The sequence below is a fragment of the Protopterus annectens genome, chromosome 1.part1, assembly GCF_019279795.1.
Source record: "Protopterus annectens isolate FY-2018-M chromosome 1.part1, PAN1.0, whole genome shotgun sequence".
NCBI lineage: Eukaryota > Metazoa > Chordata > Ceratodontiformes > Protopteridae > Protopterus > Protopterus annectens.
Genome location: NC_056726.1, coordinates 1259728471 through 1259755648, shown reverse-complemented (window position 1 = coordinate 1259755648; position 27178 = coordinate 1259728471). Strand labels below are relative to the sequence as shown.

General features: G+C 37.8%; 1 protein-coding gene across 1 annotated transcript in view; it reads right to left on the bottom strand.

The window, feature by feature from the left end:
• The window catches only part of LOC122816096 (carbonic anhydrase-related protein 10-like), a 1019679-nt gene that overhangs the window by 970756 nt on the left and 21745 nt on the right, over positions 1 to 27178 (bottom strand). The window lies entirely within an intron of this gene.

Below are 27178 nucleotides of genomic sequence, written 5' to 3'. Positions count from 1 at the left end.
TCTTTATATATTTTGCCCCAGAAACCATTATTCTGTAATGCTATTGGAAAGTTTCATAGTCTTACTGTTAATTTGTTTAGTCATGACTGATTTCTATTAGTTTCACTGAGTATTGCACTTAAAAACTAAATATAGTGAGTAATGAATAGATGACCATCCACAATCAAATTACCCTTCCACTGTGACATGTATCATTCATATCATAATGACTTTCTACAAAACATCAGAGTGTTAGTATTTCTAGAGACAAAAATGCAGACTGAGTGCCACTCCACTAGTAAGTGTATCATTTCTGAGCTACTGATTTTTAATTTTTTTTTGCTTTTGCTGCTACATAGTCTCTTAGCTTGCATTTAGTCCATCAGAAATTTTATATTTCAGTCTGTCAGCGTTCATGGCATCAGTTACTTTTAAGGCACAACCTGCAAGAGTATGACTTCCATCAGACAGTCTCAAACTCCTAATTTTCCTTTATTTATTTTATTTATTTTACATTTGCTAACCGGGGGTGTCTGACTGAGCCGAAACGGCCCTTTTCAGCAGAGGCCCGGGGAGAAAAGCTCCACATAGAAAAATTACAGATACATTTAGACATGATCAGTATACACACAAATTACAAAAGACATGTTTTTACAGATGTATGCAGCACATCAACAGTTACAGTGGAGAGAACAAACAAAAAAATATTTAAAAATAAAGGTACTTAATAGATTTGTGGTGTACAGTTGAAATTTGGAACATAGGTAGAATACATACATAGTACACAGGTACAGTACATACACTGTAGATTAGCCAGTGTTTGTGAGAATAGTTTTCAATCTTAATCAAGTACTCTAGGTTTAGTATGTGTACCTTATCCGCTTTCACTAGCCTGGAAAGCAATCACGGCACTGCCAACTTTGAATTCAAACTCATAATGCCATAATGTTCAGGATGAAAAAGTAAGTTGTTATTATTAGGCTGCTGGCACATAACTGAAACCATAATGTTATGAATTTTCTCTTCTGGCAATCTATCCATCCAATCAGATGGCATATTACTGCAAAAACCTTAAGTCAACAGTTTTTATGCATGAATTCATAAGATACACATTAATGAATTAAATGATTATGTCCAATGAAGTTTTACATACACAAACATATCTAGCTGCTGGGAGATGCATAAGCAACAATGGGAATGTAGTAACGATGTATTACTTACAAAGGACAAAGGTGTAACCTCATGCTGTCAAGTTAGCTGAACAACCACAGTGTTTACATAATTGTTAGAAAATGGCTTCAACAACTGAGACTGAGCACATATACAAGCTTACGAGGGACCATGTACACGTACACATGTGAATGCACACACATGAGCATGTGCGTATGCACACACACACACACACACACACACACACACACACACACACACACACACACACACACACATAGAGGCACACATGGATGTGTGCATGCAGACAGACACACACACAGACACATACACACAGGTGCATACGAGTGAGCACACATACACCCACAGACACACACACACACACACACACACACACACACACACACACACACACACACACACACACACACACGTACACATGCATACATGCACAGACACATACAGATGCACACCCACACAGATACCCACATACTGCTACGGTGTAGTAAATCTGAATGGGTCTCTCATAGTCTTCAGTCTGTTATAACAGTAAGGGTTACTTTTTTAATGTGACTTTATTGAGAAGGAGGTGAGATGTTCAAATGAAACACAATCTACACAACACACACACACACACACACACACACACACACACACACACACACACACACACACACACACACACACACACACACACACACACACCCATAGAGGCACACATGGACGCAGACAGACACACACACACAGACACAAACACACAGGTGTGTACGAGTGAGCACACACACAGACAGACACACACACACATACACATGCATAGATGCATAGGCACATACAGATGCACACCCACACAAATACCCACATACTGCTACGGTGTAGTAAATCTGAATGGGTCTCTCAAAGTCTTCAGTCTGTTATAACAGTAAGGGTTACTTTTTTAAAGTGACTTTATTGTGAAGGAGGTTAGATGTTCAAATGAAACACAAGATATACACACACACACACACACACACACACACACACACACACACACACACACACACACACACACACACACACACACACACACACACACACACACACACATAAACGGATATAAATAGTAACTAACTGTAGACTATAGTAAGGGACCCGTTTCTTAGCTGTACCTTACTAAGATGGCATAGTAGTTCAGTAGCTAAGGTTTATGCCTTAGTTCTCCAAGTTCTTGGATATAATTTTGACTTCTGGCAACTATTTGGATTATATGAGTTCATCCTTTTGTTGGCATGCATTTTTCTTTGGTACTCCAGTCCTCATCAAAAAACAGTTTACTTCTCTGTATACTCCCCTCACCTTTGCTGTTGGTGCCCAGATTATGGATAAAAAAGGTCTACAGTGAAGTTGTTCAATTACCCCCACCAGCAAATAAATAAATAAATAACTCAATGACTAAAATTGAAATATACACGAAAGTTCACATTCTGAGCCATTTCATAGGAGAATAATGTATAATAGCTTCCAAAAGTTTCACCAGGAGTGAGAGAATGCCCCTATTCCAAAATGCTTGTTGGAAAAATGATTTACAATATCGTTCACTAGACACAGGAAGTAAAGCTGCACATATTCCTGGGAATACAGAAAGGCCTAAAGTAACGTGCAATCCTTTTCACAGCAGGACTGCAGAGTGCATTAGGTTTGACTACTTCAGAGAGCACTGTAGTGCCACAGTGGTATGAAGGCATCAGCATGTAGCACAGATGGTGGTCTCATTGGCAAAGCCACATGCAAATCCAGCAGTCTGGGGGCATGACTAATGCTAATTAGCCATGTGCTCTCCCCTGGAAATATCACAGATGTCTTAATATCATGGTAAAATTATTTAAAATATAGTTCTACCCTGCTATTTGAGGAGCAAAGCTGAAAAAAGTATACACTGTATTTATATAGCTTATACCTATAGTATTCACTTCAATAGAAGGAGTGGGTCTGGAAGTATCATGGAATGTAAGTACTGCAAATCCATGTGTGTTGCAAGTGTGCATGACTGTTGGTGTGTGTGTGTGTGTGTGTGTGTGTGTGTGTGTGTGTGTGTGTGTGTGTGTGTGTGTGTGTGTGTGTGTGTGTGTATGGCTGTTTGTGTGCATGAAAGCAGGTTTGTTTGTGTATGTCTGAGCATGTGTGTGCATGCCTATATGATAGAGAGGGATTGATCAAGCAGTGGATGCAAGGCATTTAAAATTAAGAGGTATGCATGGCTCTCAACAACTTAGCTCAAGAAATCTAGACAAAGCCTAAAACAATGTTGGGTAAAGACTCAAAAATAGGGATCGATTTTAAATATTGCTCTTACAAAATTAGACAATTTCTACAATAACAAGATGTGTGTTAACATACATTTTCTGAAGGATATGAAAGTCTGAAACTTAAATTAAACTCATTAGCGACATCAACCTCTAATGGATTTTCCAGCAATCCACAAAGTTTATGAGGAACAGACCAAAAAAAATGAGGCACAAAATCTGAACATTCTGCCAAAAATCTGGACAGTTGACAGGAATAGAGGTATGAAACTTCTAATGGCTGGCATCATTAACTACGTGTAATCATGTGTGTTTTAAAGGTACTTCTGAACGTGTGTGTATGAGAGAGAGGGAATGTCTAAACATTAAATACTTACCAAACTTATATTTTAGAAGTAAAATCCTTCCTCCAATAACAGTTACATATACTACAGTAAGTTTGAAACATTAGAAAGGGAAACTATTTTACATCAAAAATATTTATAAAAAAAAAAAATATATATATATATATATATATATATATATATATATATATATATATATATATATATATACTGTAGAAATAAAAACAAAAAAGCAAACAAATACAAAACAATTTAACAGTTAGCCCATTCTCAAAGTGCAATACCTCCAGGACATCTGCAGTGTCGTGCCTCAGAACACCCCTGAGTGGGCATTATTTACCCAGTAATACACACCCTGGAAGGCATTATTGCTTGCATAAAGTAGACTACTTAGAAGAAAAGTAGCTCGTGAGGCATTTAAAGCCAATTGGATTTTTTTAGCAAATTGCAATGGTAGAGCTTGGTGTCTGCCAACAGAACGAATCTGCAGATCTTATTCTTAGCAGTCTGTATTCTGTGAGTATTGTGGAATAAATCTATAATGAGAAAAGGAAGGCCATATTCCAGTTAGGGTATTAAAATATTTTTAGCAATGGCCATGAATGCAGTGGATGAAAGACGGTAAAAGGTGATTGATATTGTAACACAGTTTTAACTGAGCAAAGACTTTATTAGTTACAAAATCTCTAAGGAAAACGAAAGGGTAGCATCAGGTATTAGACCAAGGTACCTGTGATCAGTGACATCATGCATTATGCTCCGGTTAAGATCTGTCAAGAGAATAATAGGTATAGTAGGTAATTTGTTGGCAAACACAATGTCATTGGTTTTCTTAGGGTTAATTAATAATTAGTTTCCTAGACTTTGTTAGCCCTAACGCACTGTAGCAAATTGTAAAACTATGCTCTGGAGACTTCAGTATTGTTCACCTGGTCCTTACGAACCTAACTCCTGTCAGTAACCTATCCCATATCTCCTCATCCTCAGTTAGATCCTGGTTAACTCTGACCACAAATCAGTCATCTTCTGTGTCCGGCCCAGTGGTTGGTACAACCCATCACCAGATTAAACCTTCTTTAGGGAATTCTCCAGAACAAACTTACTTCCTCTTGTAGAACATCTATGCAAAATTCCCAACAACCCACTGCAAATGGACCCACCTGAGAGGGCTGCTGCTTTCACCTCCAACTTTTACCTGTCTTTAAACAGCTGTGTAGAAATTTCAGTTGCTATCTGCCCTGAATATAATGCTAAATTTGGGAAACAAACCTTTTTGATAGAACTCACATATTAATAAGTTGTATAACAAAATAAGGAAAAAGTTATATAACAAAACAAGGAAAAGAATGAAAAGGTTTATGTAACCCTCATCCTCTTACCTCAACTCTGCAAAGAAATATGCCAACAAGGAACACAAAACTACTACAGCAGAATGCACACTTAAAGGTCACTACAGATACCAAAGGAGCTATAAATCTTTCTTCAGTTATGCGAGGGAGTTATTGGCAAAAGCTGCACTATGCTTATCCATAATAATATCACGCATTCTTCTCACAAGTATATAACCAATGTAGTAGCAAAGCAAAAAAAGAAGTGATTTTACCATGCCTACTTAAACTGTTGTTCCTCTTACTACTCCTGAAATTTTGGAATAAGTCTTAGAATTTATGTTAAAAGCTAAAAATAATATGTCTGTGGGGAAAGATAAGATACCAGGCTGCATTCTCAATGGTGATAAATATGCAGTATCTGAGCTGCTACTTAAACTGTTGAACCTCAGCCTTTCCACAGTGTTTGTGTTAGATGACTGGACAACAGCCACTGTGACTCAGCTACACAGTGGCAGCATCTGTATGCAGCTGGTCATTATAGACCCCATAGTTCCACCAGTCATATATGCAAAGTCATGGAGTGTATAATAGAAAAACTAATTTATGTGGACAAAGGCAACTTAACTAAGCTAGATCGCAGTCAGTTTATTCTTGTGAAAGGCAGGTTTTGTCTCCTAAACCTAATACATTTCTTTGAAAAGGTTACAGAGGCTATGTTTTTGGAGGTATGTTACAGTGAACAAGCCAAGGCTTTTAGAACTACCTCCTGTGCTGATATTATTGCATAATTAGGCAATCTTAATGTTACCCCCTGTGTTGCTCATTGGATTGCAAACTGTCTGTCTAACAGATCACAAGATGTGAAAGCTGCTGGATCCCTGCCTGAATATAAAATTGTAACTAGTGCTGGTTTCTCTCTTGTTTAGCATTTGCTTTGCAGACATCCAAGTGAATATCCCAGATGTATGGTTGGCCAGATTTGCTGATAAGTACAAGCTGAACACCATTATCCACTCTTTCACTGATACTAAGCAGTTCATGCAAGAGTTGCCATATGCACATGTGAAGTGTACCAAAAATAGTTTTCAACTAAATGCAAAAAAGAGCAGTATAGATTCATTCAGCAAAAAAGTTTCTACCACCTTATGTGTTAGAAATAAAGTCCTCTCCATAGACCTGAGAAGTCATGCAGACAATTTTCTCTTATTTGATCATGATATTTCTATATTAGGAAATCCATCTATCTGTCATAGATAATTTCCAAGGGAATATTTCAAGATCCACATAAGTCATCCTACCACTGTCCTCTTCCCTTACCAGACCCATCATTGAATACAATGCTCCCCTTTGGTATGTACAAATCCGAGCATACTGCCCTATTGGAAAGGACCCAAAGATTTATATCTAACAATGTTGAAGGCATTAGGTCTTTCAACTACCCTGACAGATTAAATTAAACATGAAAATGCTCAACCAGCACACCATAAAAACAAAGCTCTCAAAGAGCAACACCAAAAGACATTCCATATATTCTAGCACTTTCATCTTTTAATCACCAAAGCTTCATCAGAGATCAAATATAAAAACCATTGAGCCATTTAAATACTTAAGTTCCAATTACATCACACCCATTTCACTCACTCATATACAACTAAAAGGTCATGTGACAGATATAAGCGTTTATGACATGACGTAAAAAAAAACATATGGATAGATATGATAAATCTTACGGTACACAACTTTATAAGCACTAATAATCCTAACTGTTTTTCCTTTTCAACTGACATTTTTTTTAAGCTTGGTGGTTCAATATTAAAACAAAAATCAAGTGGAAAAGGAAACAGTTATTTTTCATTGTAATAAGCATTTGTAAAAGACAAGTATGACTTGTAATGTTGAGTGTGATTTAAAAAGCACACCAGATATCAAGCATCTAACCGTTTATACAGACAATAAACCATTACCCAGTGTTATTTTCACAAGATGAAAAACTATAATCGTATACCTGTATCTAACAAAACAACTATTTACATTATTTATACTATTTACACTGGGTTGTCATTCATGTAGGATGTTCTAATAGAGTTTAGAAGTTAATGATATTACATATAATAGTGGTAGAAAGAAATAATCAAATACTAGAGGATAGTTTGGTATAACTAGTGCAACTGGTACATTTTTACAAAATGATTTAATTATGATCTCTATATCAAGTTAGAAGGGAAGTTTGTTATGACGAGGGAGTAGTATAGTAAAATAGCATGATCTGTCTGGCTCAGTGAAGGCCTAGCTAAGGACTTCTAGAAGTCTTTTCCAGTATTTCTTGAAATAAGTTAATTTCTTGAGGCTTACAGTTATTAATTTTTTTGCTAAGACATATTTGATAGCCATAGATTTGAATTCTGCCCAGGAAGTTCTGGATCTGTCAAGCCAGTTGAGGGCTATATAGGATTTCAGTATTGAGCACAATTTTACTATAATATGTTTGGATTCATATGTATAGGAATTAGGGAAAATGTTTAATATTGCCATTTCCCATGAGAGGGTGGATTTCATATAGCCTATTTCTTCCAGCTTTGCTCTTAAAGAGCACCAATGTTTATAGATGTTTTTACAAGACAAAAATATGTAGAGAATGTCAGCTACTGCACTGGCGCATGTGGGGCAGAAAGGTGGCGAATTGGCATTTATTTTGCTCAGAAAGAGTGGTGTGTGGTATGTGGTGTTAATCATGAATTGAGTGTAAATACATTTTTTAAAGGGGGTTAGTTTATAGTTATATCTATTGCCACTAGTTTTTGTTCATTAGTTAACCTATTGTTTTGACTCATCCACTAGTTTGACTATAGGATTTTGCTCTGGTATTTGATTTGGGTAACTAGTCTATAAGTGTTTGATAACATTTTAGTTCTCAGTACTAGAAGGGAGATGATTTGTTGGTATAACTGAAAGTCTTGTAGAGTTATGTTGATTTCTGATATCTTCAAATTTACTAAGTATAATATTTGATTAATAATTAAGCGGTATTTTTTATTTGCTGCTAGAGAATCCACAATAGAACTTAAAGGCTGATCTTTTATTTGATAAAAGTCCCAGATTATACAATTTTTTATGACTGGATACTTATCTAGGTTTAACATATTATTATTTAGTCTGATATCAACTCACATTTGATGTTTAAATGACTGAAGGGGGATTCTTCCCACATTTACTTTTATTTGCCATTATAATTCTATACATTCCAGGACAGTGTTAACCCCACAAAGTCTGGAATTACTTGTCCAATAACATACAATTCAAACTTTTTGAATTCAACACCCAACAAAGTATTTCTACATAATGCATTGCTGCAATTTTTATTTTAATAGCACTCATGGGTTTGTATATTTTTCTACCTAGACTTCTAATGGTTTTCCCTGTATAAAATGCAGTACATGATGTATATTTGGCTAAGTAAACTAAGCACATACATTTGCAGGTAAATGTACTATTAACTTTAAAAACTGTTTCCACATCTGCAAAATATGGAGAAACATCAATGAACCAACCCTGACTACAATTCAGGCAAGAAAAAGTACCTTTTTGTTGAATTTATTTCCTTTGCTAACAGTACCATTTTTCTAACAAGTATTTCAAATGATGTTTTCTTCTCTTTGTAACTTTATTTGCCACCCCAACTATTTCCTTTAAATCACTGTTTCTCCCCCCAAATTTCTGATTAGTATTTACAATTTTCATAATTCCTGTGGTGTTAACTGAATCAGTAATAATAACATTATTTATCAAATTATCTCATTTGCTGTCATTATGTCCTGAAGTGAAAGCCATGTTTTAAAAATGGGAGGAAAGTGTGACCAGGTTTCAGCTTTTTGACTACATCTTCAATAAACTTAACAGAATAACATATATAAAAACAATCCATGCAGAACATTATTTTTCCATATCAGATTCTTGGTCATCTTAAACAAGCACTCTTCATCTAATGAAATGACTCTTGATAACCCTTTTTTGTATATAAGGGATGGCAGCTGTGAAAATGTAAGCAAACATTTATAAATGTATATAAATGTATATAAATGATTGATAAAGATCGAGAAAAGAAGAGGTCCTAGTATCAAGGCCTGGTGGACTACAATTGCTATGTATAGGCGAGATGAAAGCTTGCCCTGCCATAGGACTGCCTGTTGACTGCCCTGTCGGTAGGATTGAAACCATTGGCGTGCATGTTGTTTAAGCGGAAGGCCTTCAAGCTTTGTGTTCCTGCTTGTCCCTGCACTAGCCTACCTGAATGTGCCCTGCTGGATGCCAAAGAATATAGTCCCGAATACTGACATAACCTACATGCTCCCTGAGAGACATTGCCCTCAAAACAAAACAGTGAAACTTTGTGTTCCTGCTTGTCCCTGCACTAGCCTACCTGAATGTGCTTTGCTGGATGCCAAAGACTATAGTCCTGAATACTGACATAACCTACCTGCTCCCTGAGAGTCATTTCCCTGAAAGGAAAACAGTGAAAGTATGTCTTGTAATGGTGCTATCCCTTGTTATTATTACATTTAGTAGAATACTACTGCTAGGTTAAGCAAGCTTCCCTGCCAGGTTAGCCAGCAGCCAAATCTCCTCCTTTCTAGCATTGAAATAACCCTTACATCCCTTTTTTACCCACCTTATTGCTAACTAGGATATCTCCCTCCTCTATCATAGCCTGATATCCCCCTTAGGGGACCTTTTCTCCTGCTGCAATAACGTGTCTGGCCACCAGGTGGCATTGTACTATTAGCTTTCTGCCCTGTAATCCTTTACCTCTTCATTGCCTTGTCTTCCTAATAGAGTTCCCAGCCTTTTTCTGCATACTACTTCAGTCTCTAATTAGTATCCCAGTAGATCTTATTACACACAGCACTCCTCTAACATCCCAAGTCTATCCCTGCAAGCCTCTTTACTTTCATCCACAACTCTACAAACTTACCTTCTGACTTCCACACTTCACTAATTGTTCTCCTCGACATTTTTTCTCTCTCTGGCTCTACCCACTCCATTCACCCTGCAGGCTTACTCTGCTCCCCTACCCTACCCCCAATTCCCACCCACCCTCCGTGCTCCTACATTTATACATCACAGGCCACACCCCTTACCCTAGTTATCCAATTACCAAACTAATTTCTCCTTAAACATTACATACATACACACAAATACTCTTACTACTCTTCATACTACTAGCCCTAATATACTATCTCACTCCAATCTATTCTCATTATCAACCCTTATTTTGACTTCACTCTATATTTTTCCTTACCATGCCCTTATCACACCAATCAAGACTTAACAAATATTTTTCTCTTACTTGCTGTAACATCCATTCTATCTATACCCTTTGTCCTTACCTTGTATGAAAACCGACATTATACTGGACCACTCCATCCCCTAAAACAAACATTACCTTTGAGTCAACCAACCTTCCATAGCCATGCTAACATCACTTCTTTCTCAACCTGCCTCTCACCAAAGTATCATAGGTTAGCCCATATTACTTTCCAGCAAGCCAGAAAGTCACAAAATATTCTCTACAAACTCCTGAAGTTCTCATTTACTCTTCAACACCCTCTACTTCATGGTGATATTCATCCCAATCCAGGACCATACAATAACACCCCAACCAATCCCCACCAACCTCATCCCACTACTCCTTTCACCCCCACTAGAACTCTTAATTCTTTACTCATAGCTCATCTTAACATACATGGCTTAAATAATAAAATTACCAACTTAATGCTCTACTAGACACACATTCTTTTGATGTTCTATGTCTAACAGAAACTTGGCTCAAACCAGTAACAAAGGACAACAAAGTCATCCCACCAAGTTATAATATAATAAGATTAGACCGTACAACCAAAAAGGGTGGTGGGGTAGCAATTATGTATAAATCTGAGCTACATGTTTCCGCAGTGGATCTACAACTACCTTTAGATAGTAATGTAGAAATCCTTATCTCTAAGCTTCAGGTCAATGCTAGCAAATCCATTTACATAATATGCTCCTACCTACCTCCAGGCAATAACATCAACATCCTTGAAAGTATCCTCTGCTGGCTTTCTTCATCCATCCCACAACAAACCATTGTACTTGGTGATTTTAATATAGACTGGAATAGCTGCACCTCATGCAAACCTATAACCCATATAAATCTCTATGGCTTCTCTCAAATAATCACCACCCCAACCAGAATCCATAAGCCCAGTAGCAAAGAAAGTACATTAGACTGGATCCTAGTAAATAGCCATCCCCTCTCTTATAAAGCAGATACCCTTCCTGATGATATTAGTGACCACTTCCTTACTTATATAATCAGGCAAAAAAACTTCATTCCCAACCAAACCATCTTTAAAACTACACAAAACAAAAAAGATTTTAATCCTGCAATCTTCCAAGCTGAGCTGTAAGTCTGTGACTGGTCTCCCTTAAAACAACTCTCCCTTGAGGAAGCAGTATCCTATTTTAACTCCAAATTAGTACAGATCCTGGAATACCATGCCCCCTCACACTCTATAAGAACTAGAAGTAAAGCTGCTCCATGTCTCACTAAAGAGACTAAACACAAAATCTTATTAAGAAATAAGATCTGGTCTAAATGGAGAAACACTAAAAACTCAACTGATCACCAGAACTATAAACAAATGAGAAATGCCACAAAAATTAATACTCCTTGACAAAAAAACTACTACTTTAAACTCCAGCACAAGCATCAACAAAACCTACAAACTTTCTGGTCAGCTATAAAAAGACATTTACACCCAGGCCACGTCAAGACTCCAACCCCATCAGGTCTCTCCCTAAACACTCCCAATGAGATTGCTGATGCTTTCAATACCTTCTTTACAGAAACTGTCCAATCTCTTGCAAACTCCTTACCACCTGTTAGCTCAACCCTCCCATCCCCCCTGACTAGCACACCCCTACCTTTTATTTAAAGCCAGTTCCTACATCCCTCATCCATACCCTACTTACCAAACTTAAACCATGTACTTTCTCAGACAATCTCCTACCAGCTGAATACCTGCAAATTGCAGCAAAAGTAATTGCCTATCCTATTTCCATACTTATTAATAGAACCATTACCGAAGGCTCCATCCTATCTCCCTGGAAAATCTCTCACATAATCCCACTTCACAAGGGTGGTAACTCAACTGAACTTTCTAACTTTTGCCCCATAGCCCTACTCTCTCCTCTAGCCAAAATTATGGAAAAATGCATCCACCAACAACTACTTGATCATCTTCTCCAAAATAACCTACTATCAGACTGTCAACATGGTTTTAGGCCTTTCCATAGTACTACTACTGCTCTCTTATCCTTCTCTGATTGCCTTAACAAACACCGTAACAATAATAAGCTCTCTGCTGCACTCTTTATTGACCTCTCTAAAGCCTTTGATATGGTGAACCATCAAATACTTCTAGACATACTAAAATCACTCTCCCTCAACTCAGAGGCACTACAATGGTTCGAGTCCTACTTAGAAAACAGACAGCAAGCTGTCCTCTGGGACAATAACCTTTCTACTCATCTTCCTATTACTCTTGGGGTTCCTCATGGCTCTATCCTGGGACCTCTCCTTTTCTCTATATTCATTAATGATCTAAATATAAATATTCCTCAAGCCAACTGCATTCAATATGCAGACGATTCTACACTAGTGTGTACTGCCAGCTCGTCAGCTGAGTTCCAAACCATTACTCAAACTGTATTTCACTCAGTAGAAAAATTGTTCCTACAATGTTGCATCCTACTAAATGCCCAAAAAACTAAATTATTGCTATTTACTCCAACACTAAAGTCCTCCCCAATTGATCTCACTGTTAAGTCCAACAATGGTACTGTCATTGCTCCTGACCCGACCAGCAAACTATTAGGCATAACAATTGATCAAAACCTTAACTTTGACTCACATATTAACACAACTATTAAAACTTTTAACAGAAAACGTGTCTGTCTCTACAGGATAAAATATTTCCTTACCCCTGAAGCCAGAACTACCATTGCCCACACCAACCTAATCTCTACCCTCCTCTATGTCTCATCCATTTATACTAATCTTTCCAAAAGTAACCTCAATAAATTGGCAACCTCCTACAACAACATTGCCAGATTTGCCACTGGCTCACCATTTAGAACCCACCATTGTCTAAATCTCAAACAGCTGGGATGGCTAGAACTGCATAACCAGCTACTATTTCAACAATTTACTATCACCCATAAAATACTCTATCATCCCAACAATACTCCTATTCTCAGTTACCTAATCTCCGCCTATAGAAATCTTACTACCCTTCGCTCAGCAAATAAATTATTAGTAACCATCCAGAAATCCTATAATAAAGCAGGAGACAATCTTTTCTCTAATTCTGTGGGGAAGATTTGGAATAGGCTTCCCAGCAACCTAGCATTACTTTCATCATTACCACTCTTCAAATATCAACTAAAATTACTCCTTAAAACACAATGGCTATGCCCCTGCAGTAACCCAAATTAACACTAACTGTACAGTATTACTGTTTTTCCACCCTCCCACAATCACCTAGTGGGATTACTAAGCCTCCTTTACTCTAATTTCTAGTCTTCTCTTTTCTGTGAACTACCCTGTAGTATGTACATTGGAACCTTATCCCTACTCCAGGCACTTGTATTTCAGCTTTGTATGTATGCTAACTATTCTACTTGAGTGTATAATTATGAACAAACTTAATAGTTTGAGAATTTCTTTCTTTCAATTATCAAACCCTAAACCAAAGATATACGCTTCTAGAACTACTGTATTGCTAGACCTTGTACTACTAGATTCTGTTTGATGTTAGTTTCTACGATGTTAGCCTCCAGCAACAACATATTCAACATTTTATTTTTATGTTTGTTTTCTTTTAATTTTTTACTCCTGTGACATTAGCTTAATTTTGGAGCTTATCTCCGCGGGCCTATACTGAAAAAGGACATGTATCCAGTTAGACTTTTCAGCTTTTCCCGTCTTTTCCCACAGCGCTTTGTGAGGAGCACATTGTGTGCTCCCTTGATTGACAGTGGGTGTCGCCAGGTTTTGCACCAACCCAACCCAGCACAGAAGGGCACACAGCACACCTAGGGCCACCAAGGAATGTCATTCCACCACCTGCAGCATGTCTTTGGGATGTGGGAGAAATGGGAGGCCCGGACGACCGACCCAGACAGGAGGGAGGGAGGACAGCAGACAGAAGGCAGGAACCCACCCGGATCGATCGGGAGAACCTCTTCTGTGAGGGTGGCAATGCTAACCACTAACCCACCACCATTAGCGCCCGTATCCAGTTAGACTAACAAATGTAAAATAAAAAAATAAAATAAATAAAAAATGTTTCTTTTCTAAAAGAAGACCCAAAACTCATACAATTGTCAGTTTTAAAAATTAAAATGTCCAAATAATAGACCTTGTGAAAATCATCACTGAAGGTAAATTAAAAAATAATAATAATAATGCACTCAAGAAGTTCTCTATTTCACCTAGATTAGACTTCACTGTAATGAACAGGTCATCAATATAACATCAGTAAAATAACACCTTGATATACTCACACATATTGTACAGCTATGTTTTCTCCAATTCAGCAAGGACTAAATTGGCAAATACTGGGCCCATAACACCACACATTGCCACTCCAGACACTTGATGAAAACTTTGTTCATTAAAAGTAAAAAATGTGCATGTATATATATATATATATATATATATATATATATATATATATATATATATATATAAATATATTTTTTTGACCCACACATTTTCAAGTGCTTAACAGTATTTACCTCCCAAAATGGTTTGGGCTGTGCATGACTGTCGTGGTGTAAATTTGTGCCTTCCCCCCATACTCTCAAATGTCCATATTTTTTTAAACTGTCCAATTATTTGCCAAATATTTTAGTCTGTTTCTCGTAAGATTTTGGTTTTCTGGAAAATCATTGGCAAATCTTTGAGGATTGAGACATCTGAGTTTCAGACTTCACACCCTTCAGAAAAATGATGCTAATGCAAAAGCTGTTATTCTATCAACATTCTACGTTTATAAGAGCAATATCTAAAAATTGTCCATTTTGGGCATTTGTCCCCCATTATTTATGTCTTTTTTCAGATTTCTTGCTCTTAAAGAATGAGAGGTATGCTACCCATCTAGTTGTTTGATGTGTATGGGTAAGTTATTGCATATTAAAACAAAAACAACTGGCAACTTCATTGAAGACTGAATCCACAAAATTTAATGAAGTGCTTTTAGTCCAAATACTTCACTGAAATGCACCAGATACTAACATTTACAAAAATCAAGTTTAAATAGTCATGTTAAACCGTGATTAAAATCAGCTGTCTCTCCATCTTAAAATGTAAAGGAACAGTAGTTAAAATAGCATTGTGAACATCATATGCATTTTCCTGTTCTTTAAAACTGCCTTATTTAACAAGCAAGTGAATACATTTATCGCAGCAGCAATATGGTGAAAATCATATACAAAAATTATGTATAAATGTAAAGTTTCCTCATTTATCTAACCTATCGTTATAAACATTTTCAAGTGAAAAATTAATAAGTAAAACATAATTTCTATAATGTTGTTACTACAGTATTTCATCTCATTAAACTTTTCATTTTTAAACAACATGTGATAGAACACAAAAGTTCAATCCTGGAAAGTTATAAGCATTGAGACGAATTTGCCAGAGCAATTCCAACTTTTCTAATAGTAAGGTGAATGGACCCCTCTTGGATTACTGGCCACTTGATCAAGTATCCAGAATTTAAATGCATTTTCTGGATATTGTTTTATATGCTTTGCTAAAGCATTGTCCAGTTTGTGTTTATTAATACAATATATATGTTTGTATATGTGGTCTCTCATTCTATGCTCGGTTTTACCATCATAGAATGAATCACAATTTTGACATTTAGCCACATATACATTCATTTTGGAGTTGCAATTAACTTTTCTTGTGTTACTCAAATGTGTGTTGTTTATGTGCAGTGATGCACCTACATGAATGTATTTACAATAGGGGCAACTGCCACATTGTTTCAACCCTACTGCATATGATTGGATCCTGCACTCACCTTCAAATATATTATTGAGTGTTCTATGCTTCCTAGTAATGAATCTTGGTTCTCTACCCAATTTGTCCACTATTAGTTTGTCCTCTAACAGAATATTCCAATTTTTTATCAGTATGTTTTTTATGTGATGATAATCAAGGCTAAAAGTTATAATATAGCTCATTGTGAAATCAGTTTGGTTCATACTTGTCTCAGTGATTGTGTCCTGGACCTGATTTTCCATATCAACCTATCATTCATAGAATAGTCATTCAACCCAGTAGGGTGTTGTATACTCAGAATGGATATGTACACACCATTAATTCTTTTCTCCACAACTTCTATTAGTTTGTCAATCAAAGCACTCAGGTATTCTCTTTTTGTGAATATTTTTTTTTAAAAACTGGCATTCACTATGGAAGTCCTCATCTGTAGATACCATTCTGGCAGCCCTTACTAAGTACCCATTCTGAGTATACAACACCCTACTGGGTTGAATGACTATTCTATGAATAATAGTCAGGTTGATATGGAAAATCAGGTCCAGGACACAATTACTGGGACAGGTATGAACCAAACTGATTTCACAATGAGCTATATTACAACTTTTAACTTTGATTATCGTCACATAAAAAACATACTGATAAAAAATTGGAATATTCTGTTAGAGGGCAAACTAATAGTGGACAAATTGGGTCCAGAACCCAGATTCATTACTAGGAAGGGTAGGACACTCAAGAATATATTTGAAGGTAAGTGCAGGATCCAATCATATGCAATAGGGATGAAACAATGTGGTAGTTGCCCCTATTGCAAATGCATTCATGTAGGTGCATCACTGCACATAAACAACACACATTTGAGTAACAGAAGAAAAGTTAATTACTCCAAAATGAACGTATATGTGGCTAAATGTCAAAATTGTGATTCATTCTACGTCGGTAAAACCAAGCGTAGAATGAGAGACCGCATATATGAACATATATATTGTATTAATAAACACAAACTGGACAATGCTTTAGCAAAGCATATATAACAATATCCAGAATGTGCATTTAAATTCTGGATACTTGATCAAGTGGACAGTAATCCAAGAGGGGGTCCATTCACCTTATTCTTAAAAAAGTTGGAATTGCTCTGGCAAATTTGTCTCAATGTTTATAACTTTCCAGGATTGAATGACATGTGTGCTATCACGTTGTTTAAAACTGAAAAGTTTAATGACATGAAATACTGTAGTAACAACTGGAGCATTTCTCCCCGGGCCTCCGCTGAAAACAGGCTCTGTGGAACCTAGTCGGACTTTCCCGGTCAACAAATGATAAATAAAATAAATAAATAAAATAAACAACATTATAGAAATTATGTTTTACTTATTAATTTTTCACTTGAAAATGTTTATAATGTAAGTTTAGATAAATGAGGAAACTCTTTACATTTTCACATAATTTTTGTATATGATTTTCACCATATTGCTGCTGCGATAAATGTATTCACTTGCTTGTTAAATAAGGAAGTTTTAAAGAACAGGAAATGCATATGATGTTCACAATGCTATTTTAACTACTGTTCCTTTACATTTTAAGATGGAGAGACAGCTGATTTTAATCATGGTTTAACATGACTATTTAAACTTGATTTTTGTAAATGTTAGTATCTGATGAAGTTCAAAGAAGTATTTGGATGAAAAGCGCTTCATTAAACTTTGTGGAATCAGTCTTCAGTGAAGTTGCCAGTTGTTTTTCTTTTAATTTCTTAGTTTTTTGTATCTTGGATTTTGGAGTTTTTAAGTTATTGCATATGCTAGGAATACATTGAGTTAGAAAATTATGTTTACTGAGTATTAGGAAAACCTGCAATAATCTGTTACGATAGCTGAAGGATTTAAGGAAGTTAATTTTCTTGGCAAGGTATCTTTGGGGCCTTCGTCATTGACCTTTGCCTTACAGTCCTAATATCGATGTAATCTTTCTTGTAGAACTACATGCAATTACTACATTATGCCTACTTTTTCAAGCACTTTCCAACTGATCAGGGCTGTGCATGACAGTCCTAGTATAAATTTGTGTATACCCATCTAGTTGTTTGACTTGTAATAGTAACTTATTCCATGTGGTAGGAATACATTGAGTTAGGAGCCTGTCTTTACTGAATTTAAGGAGACCTGTGATAATCTGTTGTGATGGCTGAAGGATTTAAGGCCATTAATTTTTCTGGTATGGTATCTCATGGGCCTTTATTTTTGTCTTTTGTGTTATAGTCCAATATGGAAGTCATCTTTCTGGTAGAAATAGAAATACTGTCCCATATCTCTGTCATAACCAAGCAGTGCAGTACAAATACATTTGTAGCAGTTATCATACTTCTGTAGCACAGGTACATGTCACTGGGTGCTCACCAGTGCCCATGGGTCTGATCTGGATGTTGTTGCTTTGCCTGTGCTGCCCTAATTTGTGCCTCACAATGACTGTAGGCTGGTTGTGTGGCTGCTGGCTGCTGTGCTTCCTGTACATAGCCATCAGATGATTATATTGATTCATCTTTCCTGATGTTCACAAGAATGAGAAATCCAAACATGCCAGCAGCCTGGACCTGCTCATTAGCTCAACAGTATATTATGAAACCTAAACATGCTAATAACATCCTGTAAGCTAAAGCAGGTTCATACTGGTGTACCCCCACAGAAATTCAGGCAGCAGAAGTGGGTTCTGAGTGAGCCAGATGTGAGTTAATCAGCATTATGTGTTTTTGCCTGTGTGGTGTTATAATGATTTCACCATTTTCTGTGGATCCTGTATGTGCATAACAAGCTAGGATTCCAGTGAGTATCCAGCATCAAGTGCAGCACAGTATAATATTTGTGGGGGTAACTACTATGTTTGCACATGCAATAAATGAAGCTGTACATCTTAATAGTAAGCACAGAGCCTGCACTTACCAACTAGGGGCTCCTGCAGTACTTCACGAGGCAGTAAGTTTTAATACAGATGAACAGCCTGGGTGCTGTGTGGACACATTGGCTATGGTGCCATGCACATCACACACAACCTGGCAGCTCAAGGTATCCCTTCCCATTCATAAATCATTTTGACTGTGGGCCAGATGAGGCCTTTTTTGCTACATGTGTTGAATCTATGGCACCCCCACTACCTCACAGTAGTGGGTGATGTTGTAGAAGGCACAGAAGTGTTAGTTGTCTCCTGTTCCAAGCAATTAAATCATATATGCTCTTACACATGCAGAAGCTTGTTGAGTATTCCAGAGATGGAGGCATCTGAAATATCCAATGTGTCCCCATTTTGTCTCTGAAAGTTCTGAGTAGCTATTATTAAAACAGACATGCAAACTTTCATCTCCACTGGTGTGGGAAGTCCATTTACTTCTGTTCGTTCCATGAATGGGAGACACATGTCAGTCAAGGCCTGTAAAATGTCCCATATATGTCTAAAGTGATCAGGGGTTTCTTGATCAGTAAAATTATGGGTGGTGACTTATTGTTTTCATTTGTCTGTTCATGCCCAATTCCCCGTCATGCATAACAGAGGGAACCAAAGGCATGAACAGATAAGACATGCTGCTGTACAACTCCTGCTGCTACTGTAATATTTTTGTCATGTTTTGCTCTTTTACAGTCAGGAGCATATTAAAGCACCATTCCCTTCACATACAGCAATGAATCATGGGTACATTCTCCTGACATACATTTATATATCATCTGGACCTCATTTCCTTACCTCTTTCATTTGTGCATCATTATGCAGTGTAAACCTTGCTTCTAGCTGATTGTCCCTGCAGAAATGACACCCCGACGCCATGTAAAAAAAAATGGGTAAAGGGGTTATGGGTGGACGGATGTGATCACTTGCATTTATTTTCTGTTCTGCATTTGAACTCACTCCACTATTGTACACCATTAGGTCATGAATCACTACTATCTCCACTATCTATGAGGCTGATTCCAGAGCACATGTGTTTTGTACGCTACACAGTATTTTGACAAATTATCAACTCAATTCTGATTGCCTCATACAATTACAATCACAAATGAGTGAAGGTTTTTGAATGCAAACAGCATTCAGAACTGAAAACATACACAAACAAAAGCATTTTTGCCGTAGGGGAGGCAAGCCACCCTGCACCCCTCTATGTAGGGAGCTCGATGCCCCACACCGCAAAACCTTGTATATACCAACTCTGAGGTCTCACCACCATGAGGAAAAGGAAAATCCCTGGTACCCTTACAATATGACCTTCCAGAGAAAAGGTGGGTAATCACATACCATGATTTCACCAATGAATGTTGATCACTAATGTTTTCAGTGCATGCTTGGCTCCCCAAGTGATGTAAGAATCTTAGCCTCTATGAAAAATATTGTGTGTTAATAATATGCCTTTCCCGAGAGACTGTGAAGGATGGCGTGGCACTTGACAGTTGTTGCTGAATGGCCAAAGTGAAAGTACTTTCAATTTTCTGAATTTTTTTCCACAAAACACATCAGCGTTGTAGTTTATTATAATTAAATGGTGCAGGGGTGGAAATGATGGAGGGTGGAAATTGAACAAAAGTATATTTTTATTCATTTGCAACTTCAGAGAAATGTGCATTTAGACATATTTCACATACACTGTTGTCATAGGGTTAGTCGTTTATAGACAAAAGTGTAAATGGGATGGGAAGAATGAAGAAAAGAGAAGAGACGAGAAGAGAAGAGAAGAGATAAGAAGAGAAGAGAAGAGACGAGAAGAGGGCAGGGGAATATACAGAATTTGAAGGTGTGCAGCTGTTTTATTTATTTTCAAATATAGTGCAATCTAGTTCTTGAAAAAGAGTACTAGGCCTGAGGGGCTACCCATCTGGGTGAGGAGTCAGGCCAAGATGGCTCTTGTTGTAGCATTAAAAGTCTTTGAGAAGAAGATGTTGTGATAATGTATGTGAAGGTGTGAAGCAGCATGAAGACTGAGGCCAGGCATCAGAAGCTACAGAAATGGATAATAAAGTTAGAGATGGCATAATAAAATCAGAAGATGAAGAGAGAGAGGAGCACAAAACATGTGAGAAGGAATGGTAAGATGAATCATCGATGAGGGCTAAGAGCAAAGAATAATACCAGGTTCAGAGAAAGATAATACAAAGCAAAAAGAACAGTTTTAGGAAGATAATATTCCTCTGTTTCGAGTTGGGGAAAGTAGATTTATTTCTGAATTCATCTGAAATAATCCACTGTTAAGGCTAAGTACATAGGATTTCTGAAAAAGATTTCTGTCATGACTTTATAGAGTACACAATGGTCGAAATTCAAAGACAGGTTGCATAGTAATTCCAATTCTCAATCGCATTCTCAATCACTGAACAATGGATGAAAGAAAACCAACTAGTACTCAATGCCTCTAAAACCAAATTAATGGTATTTACTCCCTCTAAACTCATCTCTATCAACACAAACTCTTTTTCAATCACTAGAAACAACAACATATCCTTGGAATTGGTGCCAGAGGCCAAGTTACTTGGGGTTCAAATTGATAGTCAGCTTAAATTCAACTCCCACATACACCTAAATATCAAAAAAACTCATCAAAAACTAGGCATGCTCTACCGACAAAATCGCTTCCTTACACCCTCTACTAAAATCACTCTCTCTTCCACATTTCTTATCCCCTGTCTTCTATATGGAGCCCCACTCCTGACTAACCTACAGTCTTCCCTCAAAACACAACTTTCCTCATGCTACAACAAAATAGCCAAATTCGCTACTAGTCATAAAGCATCTACCCACCACTGTTCTTCTCTCCACAAACTAAAATGGCTAGAACTATCCAAACAACTCATCTATTCTCAACTTACTCTTGCTTATAAGCTCATCTTTAAACCCTTTCTTTGTCCATCCCTTTCCTCTGCCTTTAAAATGCACCTCCCCAACAGAGTACACAGATTGAATAACCAAAACCTAATTGAATTATATAAACCAACTCGACCCCAGGAAAAAATCTCCTATCCTATGGTCTAGCACGTCTCTGGAACTCCCTACCTCCAGCCATTCGTACCACTTTCAACCACTTTATATTCAAAAAATCTCTTCACTCTCATCTACTAACCCAGTGGGAATGCTTCTGCACCCATCCGTCATAATCTACACTGGCTTTATCTCCTTCCCCCTCCTTTCCATGAACTTCCTAGCTTCTGCCTCTCCTAACTTTTGTTTCCTTAGCTAGCTACCTACGACACAATGACTTCTCAGTATCCCTATTGAAATGTTAATTTTCTAGACTGTTTCATCTGTAATGTCACCTGAATGTTATACTCTAACTGTATAAATTTGTAAATATAGTAATTTGGATCTCCCTTTTTCTAGTTTGTATCATCTGTAATGTTCATCACCAGTATGATGCTCTAACCTTATCATTTTGTAAATATTGTAATACATATCTAAAAAATATGTAACCCTGTTTCTGGAGCTTTTCTCCCCAGGACTCCATTGAAAATGGGTTCATCTTGGCCCAATGGACTATCCTGGTAAACCAACTGCAAATAAATAAATAAATAAAATAGTATGTAAGAGCTCTACTGAGGACTACGTGACAGCAGACTGCATCTTTATGACATTCCTGAACATCTGTTTTTTTACCACCAATGCTTCACATGTGTCAGGGGCCAACAGAAGAAGCAGTGCACACCCCTGGAGGAGTGCTCTCAGCTACAGAAAGGTTTTTATGAGGCTTTCAGCCACTTAAAATCTTTCACCAACATGGAAATAGTGTTCAGCTAAGGAGTACAGCCAGAGGTTGCTTATTATTTTCAGCTGTACTTACAAATTCTGTTGAGGATGACTCCTCCCCCAAGTGAGGGAGGGACAAACAGTGCTACCGTGTTATCTGATTGTGTCACATGACTAGGTAAACAAGGCTTCATCATCTGACTCAACAGAAGTAATCACGGTAGGCAGCACAAGACAAGCTATGCCACTACCTGTAAATGCATAGCATGAAATAAACACCATAGTGGATACAGAGACATAGGCAACAAAAGTACTCATGGTATATACAGGACAAGGGTGTAAAAGCATATTACGGCATTTTCCCATCTGTGTTGGTAGTTCTTTGCTGCAAGACTGATGTGCCTATAGAGCTGAGTACTGTACCCATTATTGTACTGAATATTTGGAATAAATGTCAACATGCTAACATGCCAGTCTGATATACATACTACTAACCTGGAGTATCAGCCTGTGAGACACAGGTGGGATAGGTTAACCCCTCTCCAACAGCCATAACACTTCAGCAGTGTACAATGATGCAGCTCCACCCACAATGATTCCAGAAATTCCCCCATATCTCTCAGGATTGCTGACCCTGGAGGCCCAGCACCTGTGGTGGATCTCTCTTCTACATGCTTTTGAGCCTTCTACTTGGCATGCAACAGCTCATCACACCACTCAACTGACAGTAATACGGGCCCAGGGAGTGGTTGTGACCACCCACAACATTTATGTTACTTAGCACAGCCTGTCACATGCTATGCCCTTACAGGTGATATCCACCCTCCTCTCCCCTACCTACATTTACCATGCTACCATATGGGCTGATGCAGGACATCATTTTCACATTGGTAGAAATTTTCCAGCACCTACCTAACTATTCCTAGTGACATACTACATCCTGAGAGAGGGAACACATGATTTCTTACTGTGCTAACTAAATCAATGTGTCCATGTACAGTTCAACTTTAACTTTATCTTCATTTTTATTTAAATGCCTTTAATCAAACACTGTACAAATAAAACAAGAGTAAAGCAAAAACAATATCAAAATGTTAACACTAAAATAAAACACAGGATATAACATAACATTATAAAAGAATAATATTAAGTATTCCTGTGATTAAAGCAATGACGACTCACTTGGAGGTCAGTAAAGGAGCCCTGAAACACATTATCTGGATGACAGAAGATAGAGATAAGTCAGCCAAATACAAAACTATTAAGAGTAGGGTGATCCCTCAGTCAGGCTGATAGCAAGTTCCATAGATGAGGGCTTTGGTAACTACACGCTGGAAAGCCCAAGGACTACATGCAATATGATGGTACGATTTGCAGCCCCTGGAAGGAAGAATGCAGGGGTCTGGTCAGCCTATACCAGCACAACAACTCTCATAGATACAGTGGAGTCAAGCTGTGCAGGGCAAAGTATATAAAATCCCAAAACTTGTATGTTATGCACTGCTTAATAAGCAGCCAATGGTGACTCTGCAAACCTGGCAAAATATGTTGGAACCTAGAAATATCAAAAAGTAATTCTGTAGCACCTGTAAGCATGCAACTTCTTTATTAAGTAGCACTAGGTGTAGGGCATTACAGTAGTTGGTGCTGCTAGAGACAGGAGCATTTTCAACAAAAGGAGGGTCAGAGGACAGAATAAAGTACTTGGTCAGGGTGATATTCCAAAAATGGAAATAAGATGACTCAGTGATACTGAAATCTGGTCCTTACTCATCCGTTTGTCAACACTGATCACCCCATGATTAAGTATATTTGGCAGAAAGCACAGTTTGCTTCTACTGTAAGACACACCATGGTACAAGGCTGGCATTCATTAAGAGTAGTATGAATAGCTGCAGCCACCATCTTGGATGTGATGAGCTTAAGATGATTCCTAACCATCTAGTCATGGATGCATTCCAATTCCTGTGTCAAATTATTGAAAAGCATATGGAGACTCTTGAGTGAATGAGAGGTAAAACTGGGTGCCATCAGCACAATGACATTGTAAACCTCTTAAATGAATAGCATTACCCACTGTCATAAGATATATGATGAAAGAAATGGTTATAGACTAGAGCCCTGGGATACTCCATAATCTAGAGACTAGGAGGAAGAAGAATTAGCCACAGGACCCCCCCCACCACCACCACCAGGTTGCATCCTGGAAGGTAGGAAGTGAATCAGTTTAAGACTAATGCAAAGGGAACACAGTAATTTTGCAAATGGTACAACAGAATTACATGATCCACTATATCAAAAGCAAATAAGACCACAGGTGGACACTAGGCTAACTGCCCTGAAGGGCACTTTTAAACCTAGTCAGTAACACAAGGTCAGAATCAAATCCTGTATCTTCTGTCTCTTAGGTGAAGACTTTAGCCATTATGCCAAACCCACACTGAGATGGAATAGTGATATAAATTCCATGAAACTAGAATCTGTCTCTATTCTGTGTCTGGCTCTAAAACGGGACTGGAATGAGTCATTGCCAGAATCTCTCGAGTTACAGTTCAGCTGAATGTGGGCTACCTTTTCAAGTACTTTAACAACAAAGGGAAGGCTTGGAATTAGACAGTAATTATCTAGATTGTCAGGATCCAAACTAGTCTTTTTGGGGAAGAGAATAAACAAAGCTTCCTTTAATTGAGATAGAAGTGTGCTGGTGGCTATCTGCAATAGTAGTGGACCAATAATTCCAAAGGATGATAAAATAAGCATACTAGAGCAAGGATGCAAAGCGTAAGAAGTTGTAGACATGCTGGAAATCATGGAGATAAGGTCATCATAGTTCTGAAAGACAACCTCACACCACCCCGGGTGCTGGCTCAACTCCAAATGACAAGTATCATTGCAAAGTGAAAGTATTTGTCCCACAATGGCACATGCATACTGGTCACTCTGTTAAATATGTATGACTTGTGTTACAGCACTACATACTACCTAAGGACTAGCCACAGACCACATTCTATCCTGCGGTGTACTCAAAATAGTTCTAACTGTCTAAAATACACACCATGGATCCACCTATGCAGAGTCTAACTAAAAAGTACATGAAGTAACAGGCAGGCTTAGGACACCATTGCTTATGTTGTATATATGGACACATAGGACAGATACTTACTCCTGTATCATAGCCATACTAACCAAGATCAACTTATAATGGAAAATGTACACCTTACCAGCATAATCCTGCTTTGTAACAATATACCAAATACACCTGCAAACAAAATAGCACCAACACTTCAAATTATGCAGTTAATACCTTGTTTACATAGGACATGTCTGATGTCACAAACGTCTCTGAATAACCCAGTTACACTTTCATGTAACACATGCAAGAGACCTTCAGCATGTGACAGGGCAATGTGACTAGTGTATAACAGGTATGAGCGGGTGTGCACTGCGCAAATGGGAAGTAAGACAGTGCCACCCTGTCTGCTTATTGTGAATGTGATTTATGAATGTGTGTACTTGTGTTTCTGTTGCCATTTTGCTATGTCATTTTTCTATTGTGCCTTTCAAGGACTGGATGGAATTGGCTGCTTCAGCACTTAATAGGCACAGGGCTCCAGCTTAGTGTGTGAAGGAGACCATTACTGTTATTTTACTTCTTTTATAAGGACTGCAGGCTGCACCTTCTGGGTCCATATGATAGCTCACCCAAGATGTTGGATGCCTAGTATGATGTAGGCCCACAGCTGTCCAGGTCTAGTGGCTTTCACTGTTCTGCAGGACATTTCAAATGTCATTACGCTGACCTATGGTACTGTCAGCTGCACATTTGTGAAAGTGGGAAGCAGACATACACAGGAAGAACTTGAGATGTCATTACATTTTTTCCTTTTCAGTATGTACATACAGTACTTTTAGCTGCTAGGTGCATACCTACCTATGATGTGTTTGTAATATGTCCATCTTTGTCTTACAGTTTGTGAGGATATATGCCTAAAACGGGGTGGCTGCCAGAGGAAGTTGGAGTGACTGGAAGCAGGCAGGCTGTGTATCACTACAGTCTGATGTACTGTTTTTTTTATGTCAGTGAAAGCTCACATATATGTACTATTTCCCATTCTGCCTCTACAATACATATGCATATGAAGAAGAAGAAGAAGAAGAAGAAGAGGAAGGTGAAGCCCAGGCCCCTCCAAAACAACTTCACACTGATGTTGGGTTTGCTGAAAAGGGTGGAGCAGCCTCACCAGGAAGGGGTTT